Below are 20,601 nucleotides of genomic sequence, written 5' to 3' on the forward strand. Positions count from 1 at the left end.
GTGTGTTATACCTCATTACAGGCACACCGTGCAGTCACATTACACACATCACACTCCTATTACCTCTCACATTCCCTGTGTACATAGTGTGCTTATACCTCATTACAGGCACACCGTGCAGTCACATTACACACATCACGCTCCTATTACCTCCCACATTCCGTGTGTACATAGTGTGTTTAAACCTCATTACAGGCGCACTGTGCAGTCACATTACACATCACACCCCTATTTCTTCTCACATTCCCTGTGTACATAGTGTGTTTATACCTCATTACAGGCGCACTGTGCAGTCACATTACACACATCACACCCCTATTACTTCTCACATTCCCTGTGTACATAGTGTGTTTATATCTCATTACAGGCACACTGTGCAGTCACATTACACATCACACCCCTATTACTTCTCACATTCCCTGTGTACATAGTGTGTTTATACCTCATTACAGGCACACTGTGCAGTCACATTACACATCACTCCCCTATTACTTCTCACATTCTCTGTGTACATAGTGTGTTTATACCTCATTGCAGGCACACTGTGCAGTCTCATTACACACATCACACTCCTATTACTTCTCACATTCCCTGTGTACATAGTGTGCTTATACCTCATTACAAGCACACTGTGCAGTCACATGACACACATCACACCCCTATTACTTCTCACATTCCCTGTGTACATAGTGTGTTTATACCTCATTACAGGCACACTGTGCAGTCACATTACACATCACACCCCTATTACATCTCACATTCCCTGTGTACATAGTGTGTTTATACCCCATTACAGGCACACTGTGCAGTCACATTACACACATCGCACCCCTATTACTTCTCACATTCCCTGTGTATATAGTGTGTTTATACCTCATTACAGGCACACTGTGCAGTCACATTACACACATCACACCCCTATTACTTCTCACATTCCCTGTGTACATAGTGTGTTTATACCTCATTACAGGCACACCGTGCAGTAACATTACACATCACACCCCTATTACTTCTCACATTCCCTGTGTACATAGTGTGTTTATACCTCATTACAGGCAAACTGTGCAGTCACATTACACACATCACACCCCTATTACCTCTCACATTCTCTGTGTACATAGTGTGTTTATACCTCATTACAGGCACACTGTGCAGTCACATTACACATCACACCTCTATTACTTCTCACATTCCGTGTACATAGTGTGTTTATACCTCACTACAGGCACACTGTGCAGTCACATTACACACATCACACCCCTATTACTTCTCACATTCCCTATGTACATAGTGTGTTTATGCCTCATTACAGGCACACTGTGCAGTCACATTACACACATCACATCCCTATTACTTCTCACATTCCCTGTGTACATAGTGTGTTTATACCTCATTACAGGCACACTGTGCAGTCACATTACACATCACACCCCTATTACTTCTCACATTCCCTGTGTACATAGTGTGTTTATACCTCATTACAGGCACACTGTGCAGTCACATTACACATCACACCCCTATTACATCTCACATTCCCTGTGTACATAGTGTGTTTATACCCCATTACAGGCACACTGTGCAGTCACATTACACACATCACACCCCTATTACTTCTCACATTCCCTGTGTACATAGTGTGTTTATACCTCATTACAGGCACACTGTGCAGTCACATTACACACATCACATCCCTATTACTTCTCACATTCCCTGTGTACATAGTGTGTTTATACCTCATTACAGGCACACTGTGCAGTCACATTACACACATCACACCCCTATTACTTCTCACATTCCCTGTGTACATAGTGTGTTTATACCTCACTACAGGCACACTGTGCAGTCACATTACACACATCACACCCCTATTACTTCTCACATTCCCTATGTACATAGTGTGTTTATGCCTCATTACAGGCACACTGTGCAGTCACATTACACACATCACATCCCTATTAATTCTCACATTCCCTGTGTACATAGTGTGTTTATACCTCATTACAGGCACACTGTGCAGTCACATTACACATCACACCCCTATTACTTATCACATTCCCTGTGTACATAGTGTGTTTATACCTCATTACAGGCACACTGTGCAGTCACATTACACACATCACACCCCTATTACTATTCACATTCCCTGTGTACATAGTGTGTTTATACCTCATTACAGGCACACTGTGCAGTCACATTACACATCACACCTCTATTACTTCTCAGATTCCCTGTGTACATAGTGTGTTTATACCTCACTACAGGCACACTGTGCAGTCACATTACACACATCACACCCCTATTACTTCTCACATTCCCTATGTACATAGTGTGTTTATGCCTCATTACAGGCACACTGTGCAGTCACATTACACATATCACACCCCTATTACTTCTCACATTCCCTGTGTACATAGTGTGTTTATACCTCATTACAGCCACACTGTGCAGTCACATTACACACATCAAACCCCTATTACTTCTCACATTCCCTGTGTACATAGTGTGTTTATGCCTCATTACAGGCACATTGTGCAGTCACATTATACACATCACACCCTTATTACTTCTCACATTCCTTGTGTACATACTGTGTTTATACCTCATTACAGGCACACTGTGCAGTCACATTACACATCAAACTCCTATTACTTCTCACATTCCCTGTGTACATAGTGTGTTTATAACTCATTACAGGTACACTGTGCAGTCACATTACACATCACACCCCTATTACTTTTCACATTCCCTGTGTATATAGTGTGTTTATACCTCATTACAGGCACACTGTGCAGTCACATTACACACATCACACCCCTATTACTTCTCACATTCCCTGTATACATAATGTTTTTATACCTCATTACAGGCACACTGTGCAGTCACATTACAAACATCACACCCCTATTACTTCTCACATTCCCTGTGTACATAGTGTGATTATACCTCATTACAGGCACACTGTGCAGTCACATTACACACATCACACTCCTATTACTTCTCACATACCCTGTGTACATAGTGTGATTATACCTCATTACAGGCACAATGTGCAGTCACATTACACATCACACCCCTGTTACTTCTCACATTCACTGTGTACTTAGTGTGTTTATACCTCATTACAGGCACACAGTGCAGTCACATTACACATCACACCCCTGTTACTTCTCACAATTACTGCGTACATAGTGTGTTTATACCTCATTACAGGCACACTGTGCAGTCACATTACACACATCACACCTCTATTACTTCTCACACTCCCTGTGTACATAGTGTGTTTATACCTCATTACAGGCACACTGTGCAGTCACATTACACACATCACACCCCTATTACTTCTCACATTCCCTGTGTACATAGTGTGTTTATACCTCATTACAGGCACACTGTGCAGTCACATTACACACATCACACCCCTATTACTTCTCACATTCCCTGTGTACATAGTGTGTTTATACTTCATTACAGGCACACTGTGCAGTCACATTACACGCATCACACCCCTGTTACTTCTCACATTCCCTGTGTACATAGTGTGTTTATACCTCATTACAGGCACACTGTGCAGTCACATTACACACATCACACCATTATTACTTGTCACATTCCCTGTGTACATACTAGTGTGTTATACCTCACTACAGGCACACCGTGCAGTCACATTACACACATCACACTCCTATTACCTCTCACATTCCCTGTGTACATAGTGTGCTTATACCTCATTACAGGCACACCGTGCAGTCACATTACACACATCACACTCCTATTACCTCCCACATTCCGTGTGTACATAGTGTGTTTATACCTCATTACAGGCGCACTGTGCAGTCACATTACACATCACACCCCTATTTCTTCTCACATTCCCTGTGTACATAGTGTGTTTATACCTCATTACAGGCACACTTTGCAGTCACATTACACACATCACACCCCTATTACTTCTCACATTCCCTGTGTACATAGTGTGTTTATATCTCATTACAGGCATACTGTGCAGTCACATTACACATCACACCCCTATTACTTCTCACATTCCCTGTGTACATAGTGTGTTTATACCTCATTACAGGCACACTGTGCAGTCACATTACACATCACTCCCCTATTACTTCTCACATTCTCTGTGTACATAGTGTGTTTATACCTCATTGCAGGCACACTGTGCAGTCACATTACACACATCACACCCCTATTACTTCTCACATTCCCTGTGTACATAGTGTGTTTATACTTCATTACAGGCACACTGTGCAGTCACATTACACGCATCACACCCGTTACTTCTCACATTCCCTGTGTACATAGTGTGTTTATACCTCATTACAGGCACACTGTGCAGTCACATTACACACATCACACCACTATTACTTGTCACATTCCCTGTGCACATACTAGTGTGTTATACCTCATTACAGGCACACCGTGCAGTCACATTACACACATCACACTCCTATTACCTCTCACATTCCCTGTGTACATAGTGTGCTTATACCTCATTACAGGCACACCGTGCAGTCACATTACACACATCACACTCCTATTACCTCCCACATTCCGTGTGTACATAGTGTGTTTATACCTCATTACAGGCGCACTGTGCAGTCACATTACACATCACACCCCTATTTCTTCTCACATTCCCTGTGTACATAGTGTATTTATACCTCATTACAGGCGCAATGTGCAGTCACATTACACACATCACACCCCTATTACTTCTCACATTTCCTGTGTACATAGTGTGTATATATCTTATTACAGGCATACTGTGCAGTCACATTACACATCACACCCCTATTACTTCTCACATTCCCTGTGTACATAGTGTATTTATACTTCATTACAGGCACACTGTGCAGTCACATTACACACATCACACCCCTATTACTTCTCACATTCCCTGTGTACATAGTGTGTTTATACTTCATTACAGGCACACTGTGCAGTCACATTACACGCATCACACCCCTGTTACTTCTCACATTCCCTGTGTACATAGTGTGTTTATACCTCATTACAGGCACACTGTGCAGTCACATTACACACATCACACCATTATTACTTGTCACATTCCCTGTGTACATACTAGTGTGTTATACCTCACTACAGGCACACCGTGCAGTCACATTACACACATCACACTCCTATTACCTCTCACATTCCCTGTGTACATAGTGTGCTTATACCTCATTACAGGCACACCGTGCAGTCACATTACACACATCACACTCCTATTACCTCCCACATTCCGTGTGTACATAGTGTGTTTATACCTCATTACAGGCGCACTGTGCAGTCACATTACACATCACACCCCTATTACTTCTCACATTCCCTGTGTACATAGTGTGTTTATACCTCATTACAGGCACACTTTGCAGTCACATTACACACATCACACCCCTATTACTTCTCACATTCCCTGTGTACATAGTGTGTTTATATCTCATTACAGGCATACTGTGCAGTCACATTACACATCACACCCCTATTACTTCTCACATTCCCTGTGTACATAGTGTGTTTATACCTCATTACAGGCACACTGTGCAGTCACATTACACACATCACACTCCTATTACCTCTCACATTCCCTGTGTACATAGTGTGCTTATACCTCATTACAGGCACACCGTGCAGTCACATTACACACATCACACTCCTATTACCTCCCACATTCCGTGTGTACATAGTGTGTTTATACCTCATTACAGGCGCACTGTGCAGTCACATTACACATCACACCCCTATTACTTCTCACATTCCCTGTGTACATAGTGTGTTTATACCTCATTACAGGCACACTTTGCAGTCACATTACACACATCACACCCCTATTACTTCTCACATTCCCTGTGTACATAGTGTGTTTATATCTCATTACAGGCATACTGTGCAGTCACATTACACATCACACCCCTATTACTTCTCACATTCCCTGTGTACATAGTGTGTTTATACCTCATTACAGGCACACTGTGCAGTCACATTACACATCACTCCCCTATTACTTCTCACATTCTCTGTGTACATAGTGTGTTTATACCTCATTGCAGGCACACTGTGCAGTCACATTACACACATCACACCCCTATTACTTCTCACATTCCCTGTGTACATAGTGTGTTTATACTTCATTACAGGCACACTGTGCAGTCACATTACACGCATCACACCCGTTACTTCTCACATTCCCTGTGTACATAGTGTGTTTATACCTCATTACAGGCACACTGTGCAGTCACATTACACACATCACACCACTATTACTTGTCACATTCCCTGTGCACATACTAGTGTGCTATACCTCATTACAGGCACACCGTGCAGTCACATTACACACATCACACTCCTATTACCTCTCACATTCCCTGTGTACATAGTGTGCTTATACCTCATTACAGGCACACCGTGCAGTCACATTACACACATCACACTCCTATTACCTCCCACATTCCGTGTGTACATAGTGTGTTTATACCTCATTACAGGCGCACTGTGCAGTCACATTACACATCACACCCCTATTTCTTCTCACATTCCCTGTGTACATAGTGTATTTATACCTCATTACAGGCGCAATGTGCAGTCACATTACACACATCACACCCCTATTACTTCTCACATTTCCTGTGTACATAGTGTGTATATATCTTATTACAGGCATACTGTGCAGTCACATTACACATCACACCCCTATTACTTCTCACATTCCCTGTGTACATAGTGTATTTATACCTCATTACAGACACACTGTGCAGTCACATTACACATCACTCCCCTATTACTTCTCACATTCTCTGTGTACATAGTGTGTTTATACCTCATTACAGGCACACTGTGCAGTCACATTACACACATCACACTCCTATTACTTCTCACATTCCCTGTGTACATAGTGTGTTTATACCTCATTACAGGCACACTGTGCAGTCACATTACACATCACACCCCTATAACTTCTTACATTCCCTGTGTACATAGTGTGTTTATACCTCATTACAAGCACACTGTGCAGTCACATTACACACATCACACCCCTATTACTTCTCACATTCCCTGTGTACATAGTGTGTTTATACCTCATTACAGGCACACCGTGCAGTAACATTACACATCACACCCCTATTACTTCTCACATTCCCTGTGTACATAGTGTGTTTATACCTCATTACAGGCACACTGTGCAGGCACATTACACACATCACACCCCTGTTACTTCTCACATTCCCTGTGTACATAGTGTGTTTATACCTCATTACAGGCACACTGTGCAGTCACATTACACACATCACACCACTATTACTTGTCACATTCCCTGTGTACATACTAGTGTGTTATACCTCATTACAGGCACACCGTGCAGTCACATTACACACATCACACTCCTATTACCTCTCACATTCCCTGTGTACATAGTGTGCTTATACCTCATTACAGGCACACCGTGCAGTCACATTACACACATCACACTCCTATTACCTCCCACATTCCGTGTGTACATAGTGTGTTTATACCTCATTACAGGCGCACTGTGCAGTCACATTACACATCACACCCCTATTTCTTCTCACATTCCCTGTGTACATAGTGTGTTTATACCTCATTACAGGCGCACTGTGCAGTCACATTACACACATCACACCCCTATTACTTCTCACATTCCCTGTGTACATAGTGTGTTTATATCTCATTACAGGCACACTCTGCAGTCACATTACACATCACACCCCTATTACTTCTCACATTCCCTGTGTACATAGTGTGTTTATACCTCATTACAGGCACACTGTGCAGTCACATTACACATCACTCCCCTATTACTTCTCACATTCTCTGTGTACATAGTGTGTTTATACCTCATTGCAGGCACACTGTGCAGTCACATTACACACATCACACCCCTATTACTTCTCACATTCCATGTGTACATAGTGTGTTTATACCTCATTACAGGCACACTGTGCAGTCACATTACACATCACACCCCTATAACTTCTTACATTCCCTATGTAAGTAGTGTGTTTATACCTCATTACAAGCACACTGTGCAGTCACATTACACATCACACCCCTATTACTTCTCACATTCCCTGTGTACATAGTGTGTTTATACCTCATTACAGGCACACTGTGCAGTCACATTACACATCACACCCCTATTACATCTCACATTCCCTGTGTACATAGTGTGTTTATACCTCGTTACAGGCACATTACACACATCACACCCCTATTACTTCTCACATTCCCTGTGCACATAGTGTGTTTATACCCCATTACAGGCACACTGTGCAGTGCAGTCACATTACACATCATGCCCCTATTACTTCTCACATTCTCTGTGTACATAGTGTGTTTATACCTTATTACAGGCACACTGTGCAGTCACATTACACACATCACACCTCTTTTACTTCTCACATTCCCTGTGTACATAGTTTGTTTACATCTCATTACAGGCACACTGTGCAGTCACATTACACACATCGCACACCTATTACTCCTCATATTCCCTGTGTACATAGTGTGTTTATACCTCATTACAGGCACACTGTGCAGCCACATTACACATCACACCCCTATTACTTCTCACATTCCCTCTGTACATTGTGTGTTTATACCTCATTACAGGCACACTGTGCAGCTACATTACACACATCACACCCCTATTACTCCTCACATTTCCTGTGTACATAGTGTGTTTACACCTCATTTCAGGCATACTGTGTAGTCACATTACACATCACACCCCTATTACTTCTCACATTCCCTGTGTACATAGTGTGTTTATACCTCATTACACGTACATTGTGCAGTCACATTACACACATCACACCCCTATTACTTCTCACATTCCTGGTGTACATAGTGTGTTTACACCTCATTTCAGGCATACTGTGTAGTCACATTACACATCACACCCCTATTACTCCTCACATTCCCTGTGTACATAGTGTGTTTATACCTCATTACAGGCACACTGTGCAGTCACATTACACACATCACACCCCTATTACTCCTCACATTCCCTGTTTATATAGTGTGTTTATACCTCATTACAGGCACACTGTGCAGTCACATTACACACATCACACCTCTATTACTCCTCACATTCCCTGTGTACATAGTGTGTTTATACCTCATTACAGGCACACTGTGCAGTCACATTACACACATCACACCCCTATTACTTCTCACATCCCCTGTGTACATAGTGTGTTTATACCTCATTAAAGGCACACTGTGCAGTCACATTACACACATCAAACCCCTATTACTTCTCACATTCCCTGTGTACATAGTGTGTTTACACCTCATTACAGGCACACTGTGCAGTCACATTACACACATCACACCCCTATTACTTCTCACATTCCCTGTGTACATAGTGTGTTCATACCTCATCACAGGCACACTGTGCAGTCACATTAAACACATCACACCCCTATTACTTCTCACATTCCCTGTGTACATAGTGTGTTTATACCTCATTACAGGCACACTGTGCAGTCACATTACACATCACACCCCTATTACTTCTCACATTCCCTGTGGACATAGTGTGTTTATACCTCATTACAGGCGCACTGTGCAGTCACATTACACACATCACGCCCCTATTACCTCTCACATTCCCTGTGTAGGTAGTGTGTTTATACCTCATTACAGGCACACTGTGCAGTCACATTACACACATCACACCCCTACTACTTCTCACATTCCCTGTGTACATAGTGTGCTTATACCTCACTACAGGCACACTGTGCAGTCACATTACACACATCACACCCCTATTACTTCTCACATTCCCTGTGTACATAGTGTGTTTATACCTCATTACAGGCACACTGTGCAATCACATTACACCCCTATTACCACTCACATTCCCTCTCCATTTATCGGCTTCATGTGATCTAGACTGCACCCAGCAGAGACACATTTTTTTAGTTAACTACTCTGCGACCGCCTAATGCCAATTAAGGCCTAAGGCCGTAGAGTGGCTCCCCAGGACCACCTATCGCCAATTGGCATCAAATCCTGGGACGGAGATTAATGGGGAATGTGCGTACATCCACGCTGAGTTACGGAGCTCCACTCCGTAAACAGCCTGCCAGCCGCGATCGGAGCTGGCCACAGTTACTTGTACAGTGCTGCGATCTAGTGCAGCGCTGTATGGGGGACAGTTCTGTCACTGAGCTGTCCCCAGGAGAGGCTCACAATCTAATCCCGCTCATAAGCTAATGCCTATGAGAGGCAATCACAGAGATTGGATCTTGGGGGAGGGAGGGAAAGGGGATAGAATAAATTAAAAATAAAAAAGTCATTTTTATAAATAAATAAAAAAAAAAAAATACAATATAATTAATAAAAAAAAAAAAACGCAGCCGCAATCCGATGCCACAAACAGAAAGCTCTGTTGGTGGCAAGAAAAGGAGGCAAGATTCATTTGTGTGCTAAGTTGTATTGCCATGAAGCAAACTGTTAAAGGGGAACTGAAGTAAGAGGTATATGGAGGCTGCCATATTTATTTCCTTTTAATCAATACCAGTTGCCTGGCAGCCCTGCTGGTCTATTTCTCTGCACTAGTATCTGAATAACACCAGAAACAAGCATGCAGCTAGTCTTGTCAGATCTGACTTTAAAGTCTGAAACATCTGATCTGCTGCATGCTCGTTCAGGGGCTATGGCTAATAGTATTAGAGGCAGAGGATCCATCTGTGGAGTCGGTCCAAAAATCCACCGACTCCCGACTCCGACTCCTCAGTTTAGGATTCCACCGACTCCGACTCCTCGACTCCGACTCCTCTAATTTGCATATTACAATTTTGTTGATTAAAAGTATGTAACATGAAATTCGTCTCTTAACTGCCAACGCTTAGGAATTTTACAAGACAACTGAAGTGAGAAGGATATGTAGACTACTATATTTATTCCCTTTAGACTAAAACTAGTCCTTGGTAAGAGTACTTGTAAAAGGTACAAACCGGAACAAAGAACATCTATCAGGCCCTAGGCAATGTAAAAGTGGGTACATGTAAGAATGATGTGCAGGTACTCTGCAGGGGAATGAGGAGATTCTTCCTCTATTACACATTCTTCATGCACAATCTGAACAAGGTTTATGGGTGACAGACAACACCTCTGTGTTCAATGTGCACAACATTCTCAGTGGATTCCCTGCAGCTCTGTGGGGAGTGCATATGTAGAGCATAGTACTACTGTGTAACAAAGTAAACCTGAGACAGATGAAATTAAAGTTTTATACATACCTGGGGCTTCCTCCAGCCGCCTTCAGGATAATCAGTCCCTCGTTGTCCTCCTCCACCACCTGGATCTTCTGCTATGAGTCCAGGTACTTGAGCCAGTCCGGCGTAGTGCGCATGCACACACTCCGCCGCCAGGAGCATACTACACCTGTGCAGCACTATTGCGCAGGTGCAGAATGTTCCTGGCTGTGGGAGTGGCATGCGGCCGGACAGCGCTGACTGGCTGAAGCCCCAGGTATGTATAAAACTTTACTTTTCATCCGTCTCAGGTACCCCTTAATTTGTAGTCACCAAACCAAATTTTAACAACATATCAAATTATTTGATTTCATCAGCAAAGGGAGTGCGTACATTTGCATAAATCAGCATCAGTGCAGAATTATTTCCATCTCATTGACTATCTCTATTAGTGACACAGCTACACATCAGGCTTTATTCTTACAGCATAGATGTTATTTAGTATATATAAGAGATTCCTGTGTACACATCATATATACAGTCACAATCAGATATGTATATCTGACCTTAAAAATACGGGGACTGCTTTATTGAAGCAGCACAAGTAACTAATTTTGATTGGTTTATTTCATTTTTGTGGACTACGCACAGCTATTACTGTATATATACTGTATATATACATTATTTTTAATGACTATTATCTGAGAAATAGAACATTTGATCATATTTTCTATTTTAATTACAGTTACAAATTCATTAGGAGTCGGAGTCGGAGTCGGTGCATTTTTTCCCGACTCCGACTCCGGGCACCCAAAATTGCCCGACTCCACGACTCCGACTCCACAGCCCTGAGAGGATCAGCAGGGCTGCCAGGCAACTGGTATTGCTTAAAAGGAAATAAACATGGCAGCCTCCATATCTCTCTCTCTTCAGTTCCCCTTTAATGCTACAGTGTGCTGAATTGCATAAAATGGCCTGGTCACTAGGGGGGTGTAAGCCTGCGGTCCTCAAGCAGTTAATTTTATAATTCTTTTGAATGTTTAATGTTTATCACTCACCACAGCTCAACCTTGTACTATCTTCTTCCTTAGATGCTCTCATCATGTTACCCTCCTCCATAGACTGCTGATCACTCCTCACATACGTCTCTTCTTCCTCTTTACTTGTCCTCATCATGTCACCCTCTTCCATGGACTGCTGATCACTCCTCACATACGTCTCTTCTTCTTCCTCTTTACTTGTCCTCATCATGTCACCCTCCTCCATAGACTGCTGATCACTCCTCACATATGTCTCTTCCTCTTTACTTGTCCCCGTCATGTCACCCTCCTCCATAGACTGCTGATCACTCCTCACATACATCTTATCTTCCTTCTGCTTAACCACAGCACTTACATGTATCAATTCTCCACCCTAAGTGCGCAAAATGAGAGATAATTAAAAAAAAGTGAAGACAGACAACAGGATGTGCAAAAGGAAAAAATGTCACATAGTTTGGAGTCTCTGGTGACCGTCACTTCCACCTACCTGATAATGGTGGGAGATGGTAGGATCCTCCTGTGGACAATCCTGGGAATAAAGAGGACCTGTACATCTCTCTGGGGAGTTTCTGTTACTGGATCCATCTGTAGGAAACACACACACACACTGACTAAATACATTGTCTCTATGTGTTTATCAGATGATGGGGGCATTTAGGTGGACAATCCTGGGGATAAAGAGGACCTGTACTTCTCTCTGGTGGGTTTCTGTTACTAGATATATCTGTAGGAAACACACACACTGACTGAATACATTGTCTCTATGTGTTTATCGGATGATGGGGGATCTAGGTGGACAATCCTGGTAATAAAGAGGACCTGTACATCTCTCTGGGGAGTTTCTGTTACTGGATATATCTGTAGAAAACACACACACTGACTGAATACATTGTCTCTATGCGTTTATCAGATGATGGGGGATCTAGGTGGACAATACTGGGAATAAAGAGGACCTGTATATCTCTATGGTGGGTTTCTTTTATTGGATACATCTGTAGAAAACATAAATACTAACTGCATACATTGTCTCTATGTGATTATCAGATGATGGGAGTCTCTAGGTGGACCCTCATACTGCTCTCTCCTTACCAGAAAGTCTCCACTTACCCGGTGATGTGAGAGGCTGCTGATTCTCCATCATGGCCTCCTTGTAGAGGTCCTTGTGTCCTTCTATATACAGCCACTCCTCCATGGAGAAATAGACGGTGACATCCTGGCACCTCATAGGAACCTGACACACACAATGATACAGTCACCTCCCAGACACATCCCTTGCTGTTACTGGATAATGTCCGATAATTCCCAGCACCGCTCACCTCTCTTGTCAGCAGCTCTATCATCTTCCTGATGACTTCCAGAATCTTCTCCTTGTTGTGTCCCTCAGATATCAGGAAGTGAGGTGGGGGCACCGTGATGGTCACATGATCACCAGACTTCACTGGAGGAAAACTCTGTATGGAAAGACAAACAATAATGTCACATAATCTTCCAGAACCCTCACCTCTCCAGGTGTATGTATTATTAGTAGAGATAAGAGTGATGTCATGTGAAATCCCCGAATCCTCCTCACCTCTTCAGTCAGCAGACAGATGATCTCCAGGGTGAGGTTGAATATCCTCTCAGTCATGTGACTCTGGTCCTCCCCCATCCTCAGTCATGTGGTCATATGATCTGTACAGGATGCTGCTGCCTTTTAATAGATAATAAGGGGAGAATAATCCAGCTTGTACAGTTGTCAGTGGTGAAACCACTGATACAGGATCCACCTCTCCCAGCACTCCCCATTGCTGTCACTTGTGGGTGGTATGCACCGTATAGCAGGAAAGCATAATAAGCTGGTTTATAGCTACCTGTGCACTATACTCACAGCATGCTGCAGTCCTGTCCTCCCTCTGCCTCCTCTCCAGCTGGCCTTCTCTCCTCACATCCCCCTCCCACTGTTACCATTCCTGTGATGTTACAGCAGTGCTGGTAGTGGTAGATGGATGAGGAGAGAAGACGCAAAGAGGCTAATGGGAGCAGAGGACTGGAACACACACACTGACAGGTAGCTAAAACCAATGTAAATCCTCCCTTTTTCTACTCTGCATGAAGGCGGGGGAAGGGAGCAATACTGGTGGCTATACTGGGAAAGGAATGGCATTACTGTTATATAATCGGGCAGAGCAGAGGTCGGGGTGGACATACTTGTTATATATTGGGCAGAGCAGAGGTCGGGGTGGTCATACTTGTTATATATTGGGCAGAGCAGAGGTCGGGGTGGACATACTTGTTATATATTGTGCAGAGCAGAGGTCGGGGTGGACATACTTGTTATATATCGGGCAGAGCAGAGGTCGGGGTGGACATACTTGTTATATATCGGGCAGAGCAGAGGTCGGGGTGGACATACTTGTTATATATCGGGCAGAGCAGAGGTCGGGGTGGACATACTTGTTATATCTTGGGCAGAGCAGAGGTCGGGGTGGACATACTTGTTATATATCGGGGAGAGCAGAGGTCGGGGTGGACATACTTGTTATATATCAGGCAGAGCAGAGGTCGGGGTGGACATACTTGTTATATATTGGGCAGAGCAGAGATCGGGGTGGACATACTTGTTATATATTGGGCAGAGCAGAGGTCGGGGTGGACATACTTGTTATATATTGGGCAGAGCAGAGGTCGGCGTGGACATACTTGTTATATATTGGGCGGAGCAGAGGTCGGGGTGGACATACTTGTTATATATTAGGCAGAGCAGTGGTTGGGGTGGACATACTTGTTATATATTGGGCAGAGCAGAGGTCGGGGTGGTCATACTTGTTATATATTGGGCAGAGCAGAGGTCGGGGTGGACATACTTGTTATATATTGGGCAGAGCAGAGGTCGGGGTGAACATACTTGTTATATATTGGGCGGAGCAGAGGTCGGGGTGGACATACTTGTTATATATTAGGCAGAGCAGAGGTCAGGGTGGACATACTTGTTATATATTGGGCAGAGCAGAGGTCGGCGTGGACATACTTGTTATATATTGGGCGGAGCAGAGGTCGGGGTGGACATACTTGTTATATATTAGGCAGAGCAGTGGTTGGGGTGGACATACTTGTTATATATTGGGCAGAGCAGAGGTCGGGGTGGTCATACTTGTTATATATTGAGCAGGGCAGAGGTCGGGGTGGACATACTTCTTATATATTGGGCATGGCAGAGGTCGGGGTGGACATACTTGTTATATATTGGGCGGAGCAAAGGTCGGGGTGGACATACTTGTTATATATCGGGCGGAGCAGAGGTCGGAGTGGACATACTTGTTATATATTGGGCGGAGCAGAGGTCGGGGTGGACATACTTGTTATATATTGGGCAGTGCAGAGGTCGGGGTGGACATACTTGTTATATATCGGGCGGAGCAGAGGTCGGGGTGGACATACTTGTTATATATTGGGCAGGGCAGAGCAGAGGTTGGGGTGGACATACTTGTTATATATCGGGCGGAGCAGAGGTCGGGGTGGACATACATGTTATATATTGGGCGAAGCAGAGGTTGGGGTGGACATACTTGTTATATATCGGGCAGAGCAGAGGTTGGGGTGGACATACTTGTTATATATCGGGCAGAGCAGAGGTCGGGGTGGACATACTTGTTATATATTGAGCAGAGCAGAGGTCGGGGTGGACATACTTGTTATACAGTATATTGGGCAAAGCAGAGGTCGGGGTGGACATACATGTTATATATCGGGCAGAGCAGAGGTCAGGGTGGACATACTTGTTATATATTGGGCAGAGCAGAGGTCGGAGTGGACTTACTTGTTATGTATTGGGCAGAGCAGAGCAGAGGTCGAGTGGACATACTTGTTATATATTGGGCAGAGCAGAGATCGGGGTGGACATACTTGTTATATATTGGGAAGAGCAGAGGTCGGGGTGGACATACTTGTTATATATCGGGCAGAGCAGAGGTCGGGTGGACATACTTGTTATATATTGGGCAGAGCAGAGGTCAGGGTGGCCATACTTGTTATATATTAGGCAGGGCAGAGGTCCGGGTGGACATACTGGTTATATATTTGGCAGAGCAGAGGTCAGGGTGGACATACTTGTTATAAATTGGGCAGAGCAGAGGTCGGGGTGGACATACTTGTTATATATTGGGCAGAGCAGAGGTCGGGGTGGACATACTTGTTATATATTGGGCAGAGCAGAGGTCAGGGTGGACATACTTGTTATATATCGGGCGGAGCAGAGGTCGGGGTGGACATACTTGTTATATATCGGGCAGAGCAGAGGTCAGGGTGGACATACTTGTTATATATTGAGCAGAGCAGAGGTCGGGTGGACATACTTGTTATATATTGGGCAGAGCAGAGGTCGGGGTGGACATACTTGTTATATATTGAGCAGAGCAGAGGTCGGGTGGACATGCTTATTACAGTGTCTTGCAAAAGTATTCGGCCCCCTTGAAGTTTTCCGCCTTTTGTCACATTACTGCCACAAACATGAATCAATTTTATTGGAATTTCACATGAAAGACCAATACAAAGTGGTGTACACGTGAGAAGTGGAATGAAAATCATACATGATTCCAAACATTTTTTACAGATAAATAACTGCAAAGTGGGGAGTGCGTAATTATTCAGCCCCCTGAGTCAATACTTTGTAGAACTACCTTTTGCTGCAATTACAGCTGCCAGTCTTTTAGGGTATGTCTCTACCAGCTTTGCACATCTAGAGACTGAAATCCTTGCCCATTCTTCTTTGCAAAACAGCTTCAGCTCAGTCAGATGGGGTAATGTGTGCAAAAAAACCATTTCTGCTCTCTGCTCTCCCCTCTTCGTTCACCTCCTCCCTTCTCTGTCCACTCCCTGCCCTCTGTCCATCTTTTCCCCTTCTCCGTCTGTCCACCCGCTTCCCCTTCTCTGTCTGTCCACCCGCTTCCCCTTCTCTGTCTGTCCAACACCCTCCCCTTCTCTGTCTGTCCAACACCCTCCCCTTCTCTGTCTACTGCAGGGAAAGTCCTGTCCTGCTAGTCATTTCACCCCGAATGCTTCCCTAGTAAAATGATAGGAGATTCGGATCAAAGATCCGGATCTTTTCAATGATCCGATTCGAATCATCCGAATCATTGAAAAGATCCGGACTTCCCATCTCTAATCACAACAATCACACAATTACCTCTTTTAGCTGTGCGCTCCCTCTACTTCCTGCAACTTCTTTTCCTGCTGTGTTACATCACTTCCTGTGTGCGAGATTGCCATCTAGTGGTGAATAGACTAACTACAACCTCTGTTTGTGGAATCTCCTGCACTCAGCAACCTATTAGTATTATAATTATAACTATTATTATTATTTTATGTTGTAACACAACAGCCTCATCTATAGACATATCACATATAGTAATAATAACAATAAAAATGAATGAATAACGAGAACACTGACAATCAACAATAATAATCATTATTAGTACCCAGACATTTGCTGGAGATGTAGAGCTGCCATATGGATGTCGCCATAGTTACAGGAAGTGTCAGTTTCTTGCAGCAGACTGGGAGGAAGAGGCAGAATTACTGGAGAAATATTGTGGACTGGGGCGTCCATTTTAAATATGATGAAAGACATTATATGATACTATGTTACTATTATTAGATACAAGAGCATTATTTTAACATTGATTCCCCTTTTGCCATGCTAGCAGATTTTGCCATTAGGGATGGCAGAACATGTTCGCCGGCGAATGGTTTCCAGTGACCGTGCACTACTAGCGTGCTGGCCGGTAACGCAACCGGACCATTCACACCCTCCCTATACTTTCCCATGGGGACATTTTTTTCACCCTTCACCCTAAAGTCAGGTGGGACAGGATGGCCAATCAGACATGATTATCACTTTGGCTACTCCTGCCTCATTCCTATAAAAAAGACACAATACTGGCAACCATTTTTATTCAGCATTAGTCAGTACAGGGAGAGAAGCTGCTGATTCTGATAATAATAATAATAATCATAATCAGTGGTGCTCGGATGTCCCGATCCACGAATTCGGCAACCACGGTCGTTGCCAAAAAAAATCAGCATTCTGCGTTATTGGATCCGGATTTTGATACACGTCCACAGAATGACGCGGATTTTCAGGCGTGAATGACGCAATCATGGCCGGATTCACGTCTGATGCTGCTGCTGATACAGGGACAGTGTTAGAGAAGCTGTAGTGTGATATAGTGCTGTGTAGCAGTCAGTGTAGGGGGAGGAGCTGCTGCTGCTGATACAGGGACAGTGTTAGAGAGGCTGTAGTGTGATATAGTGCTGTGTAGCAGTCAGTGTAGGGGGAGGAGCTGCTACTGCTGCTGATACAGGGACAGTGTTAGAGAAGCTGTAGTGTGATATAGTGCTGTGTAGCAGTCAGTGTAGGGAGAGGAGCTGCTGCTGCTGATACAGGGACAGTGTTAGAGAGGCTGTAGTGTGATATAGTGCTGTGTAGCAGTCAGTGTAGGGAGAGGAGCTGCTGCTGCTAATACAGGGACAGTGTTAGAGAGGCTGTAGTGTGATATAGTGCTGTGTAGCAGTCAGTGTAGGGAGAGGAGCTGCTGCTGCAGATACAGGGACAGTGTTAGAGAGGCTGTAGTGTGATATAGTGCTGTGTAGCAGTCAGTTTAGGGGGAGGAGCTGCTGCTGATACAGGGACAGTGTTAGAGAGGCTGTAGTGTGATATAGTGCTGTGTAGCAGTTAGTGTAGGGGGAGGAGCTGCTGCTGATACAGGGACATTGTTAGAGAGGCTGTAGTGTGATATAGTGCTGTGTAGCAGTCAGTGTAGGGAGAGGAGCTGCTGCTGCTGATACAGGGACAGTGTAAGAGAGGCGGTATTGTGATATAGTGCTGTGTAGCAGTCAGTGTAGGGAGAGGTGCTTCTGCTGATACAGGGAAAGTGTTAGAGAGGCTGTAGTGTGATATAGGGATGATCGGAACCAGCAAATTCCGTTCCGCCGGAAATCACGGATTCCGTCAGTGTTGAATTCCATTGCTATGAAAATTCAGCCGGATTTGTACAAAATTCAGCGGAATTCCGGATTCCGTCGGAAAAATTTTAAAAAATCGCTAAAGTAACCTTGTTTATCCTATATGGTAGCCCATAGTCCCTATTAACGGTTCACTTAGTCCTTTCCTCCCTCTCTTCCCTCTTTCTCCCTCCTCCCGTAAGGGAGGAGGGTCTCATCTTCCAGGGAATTGTAGTATTTCAAAAGCCAGCTTACATACCGTGGCTGGGAATTGAACCCAGGCTGGGCTGGGAATTGAACCCAGGTCTCAGTGTGTGGTAGGTATCTGACTTAACCACTATACCACCAACCACACTACATGCTGAAGCCAGCTGTAACGACTGGTGTAGCAACACAGACGTCTGATTATGTGTGATCTGCAGAATCACCGATAATACAGACGCTATACCTGATTGTGTGGTGATCTGCAGAATCACCAATAATGCAAGTATAGCTAGCAAGGTGTATAGTGCTTGGTGCAACAGTAACTGAATAGTTTTGCTAGACCTCACCAGAGGAGATGGTGGGCACATTTGGTACACAGTAACTGAATAGTTTTGCTAAACCTCACCAGAGGAGCTGGTGGGTACTATTAAAGAGCACCTCACCAGTGACAGGACTCACTGGTGAGTAGAATGGTCAGACAGGCTAGGATCAGCAACAGGCGGGCAGGTACAGTACAAAATCGATAGGCAAGAGTGTAGTGAGATATCAGGCAGAGTTCAGCAACAGAGTCAGATGGGCAGAAGTACAGAATCGATAAGCAAGAGCAGAGTCATACACAGAATATCAAATATACAATAATACAATAATCCTAGTCTTGTGTGAAATCCCTGGTTTCCTCCCAGATCAAAGCACCGGATACTGTCTAAGGTCTGAGCGCTAGCACATAAGTATTCGCAACAGCAGACAGGTTGCGAGTGAAGACTGAAGGCTTTTGAAGCAGAGGAGACCCCACGACCGCGCCCACCACCGATCAGCCAATCCTGAGCGCCGTGAGTCTCCTCTGACATCAGCCAACCAGCCGGTCAGCTGACGCGCCTCCTCCATAAGAGGAATCCCCTTTCTTATGAGATTTTAACATGGACCTGTGAAAAGAGTCCACCCTCCTCATTCTGGGAGGCAGGGCCCATATTATGTCACTTGGTGCAACCCTCTAAACTTCAGACTGTGTCTTCCGAATCTCAGTCGCTGCAACAACCACTTTCTCAGAACTGTAAGTAATAATAAACCTGAACCTTGTAAAAAATAAAGACCAGCGGGCCTGTCTGTGATTGAGGCGTTTGGCTGCTTCAATATGCTCTAAG

General features: G+C 44.1%; 1 pseudogene; it reads right to left on the reverse strand.

Annotated features, from left to right (window-relative positions):
- The window catches only part of LOC137537179 (zinc finger protein 850-like), a 174,185-nt pseudogene extending 156,702 nt beyond the window's left edge, over positions 1 to 17,483 (reverse strand).
- Between the last annotated feature and the right edge of the window lie 3,118 nt (positions 17,484 to 20,601).

Source organism: Hyperolius riggenbachi, chromosome 10 (assembly GCF_040937935.1).
Source record: "Hyperolius riggenbachi isolate aHypRig1 chromosome 10, aHypRig1.pri, whole genome shotgun sequence".
NCBI classification, from domain to species: domain Eukaryota; kingdom Metazoa; phylum Chordata; class Amphibia; order Anura; family Hyperoliidae; genus Hyperolius; species Hyperolius riggenbachi.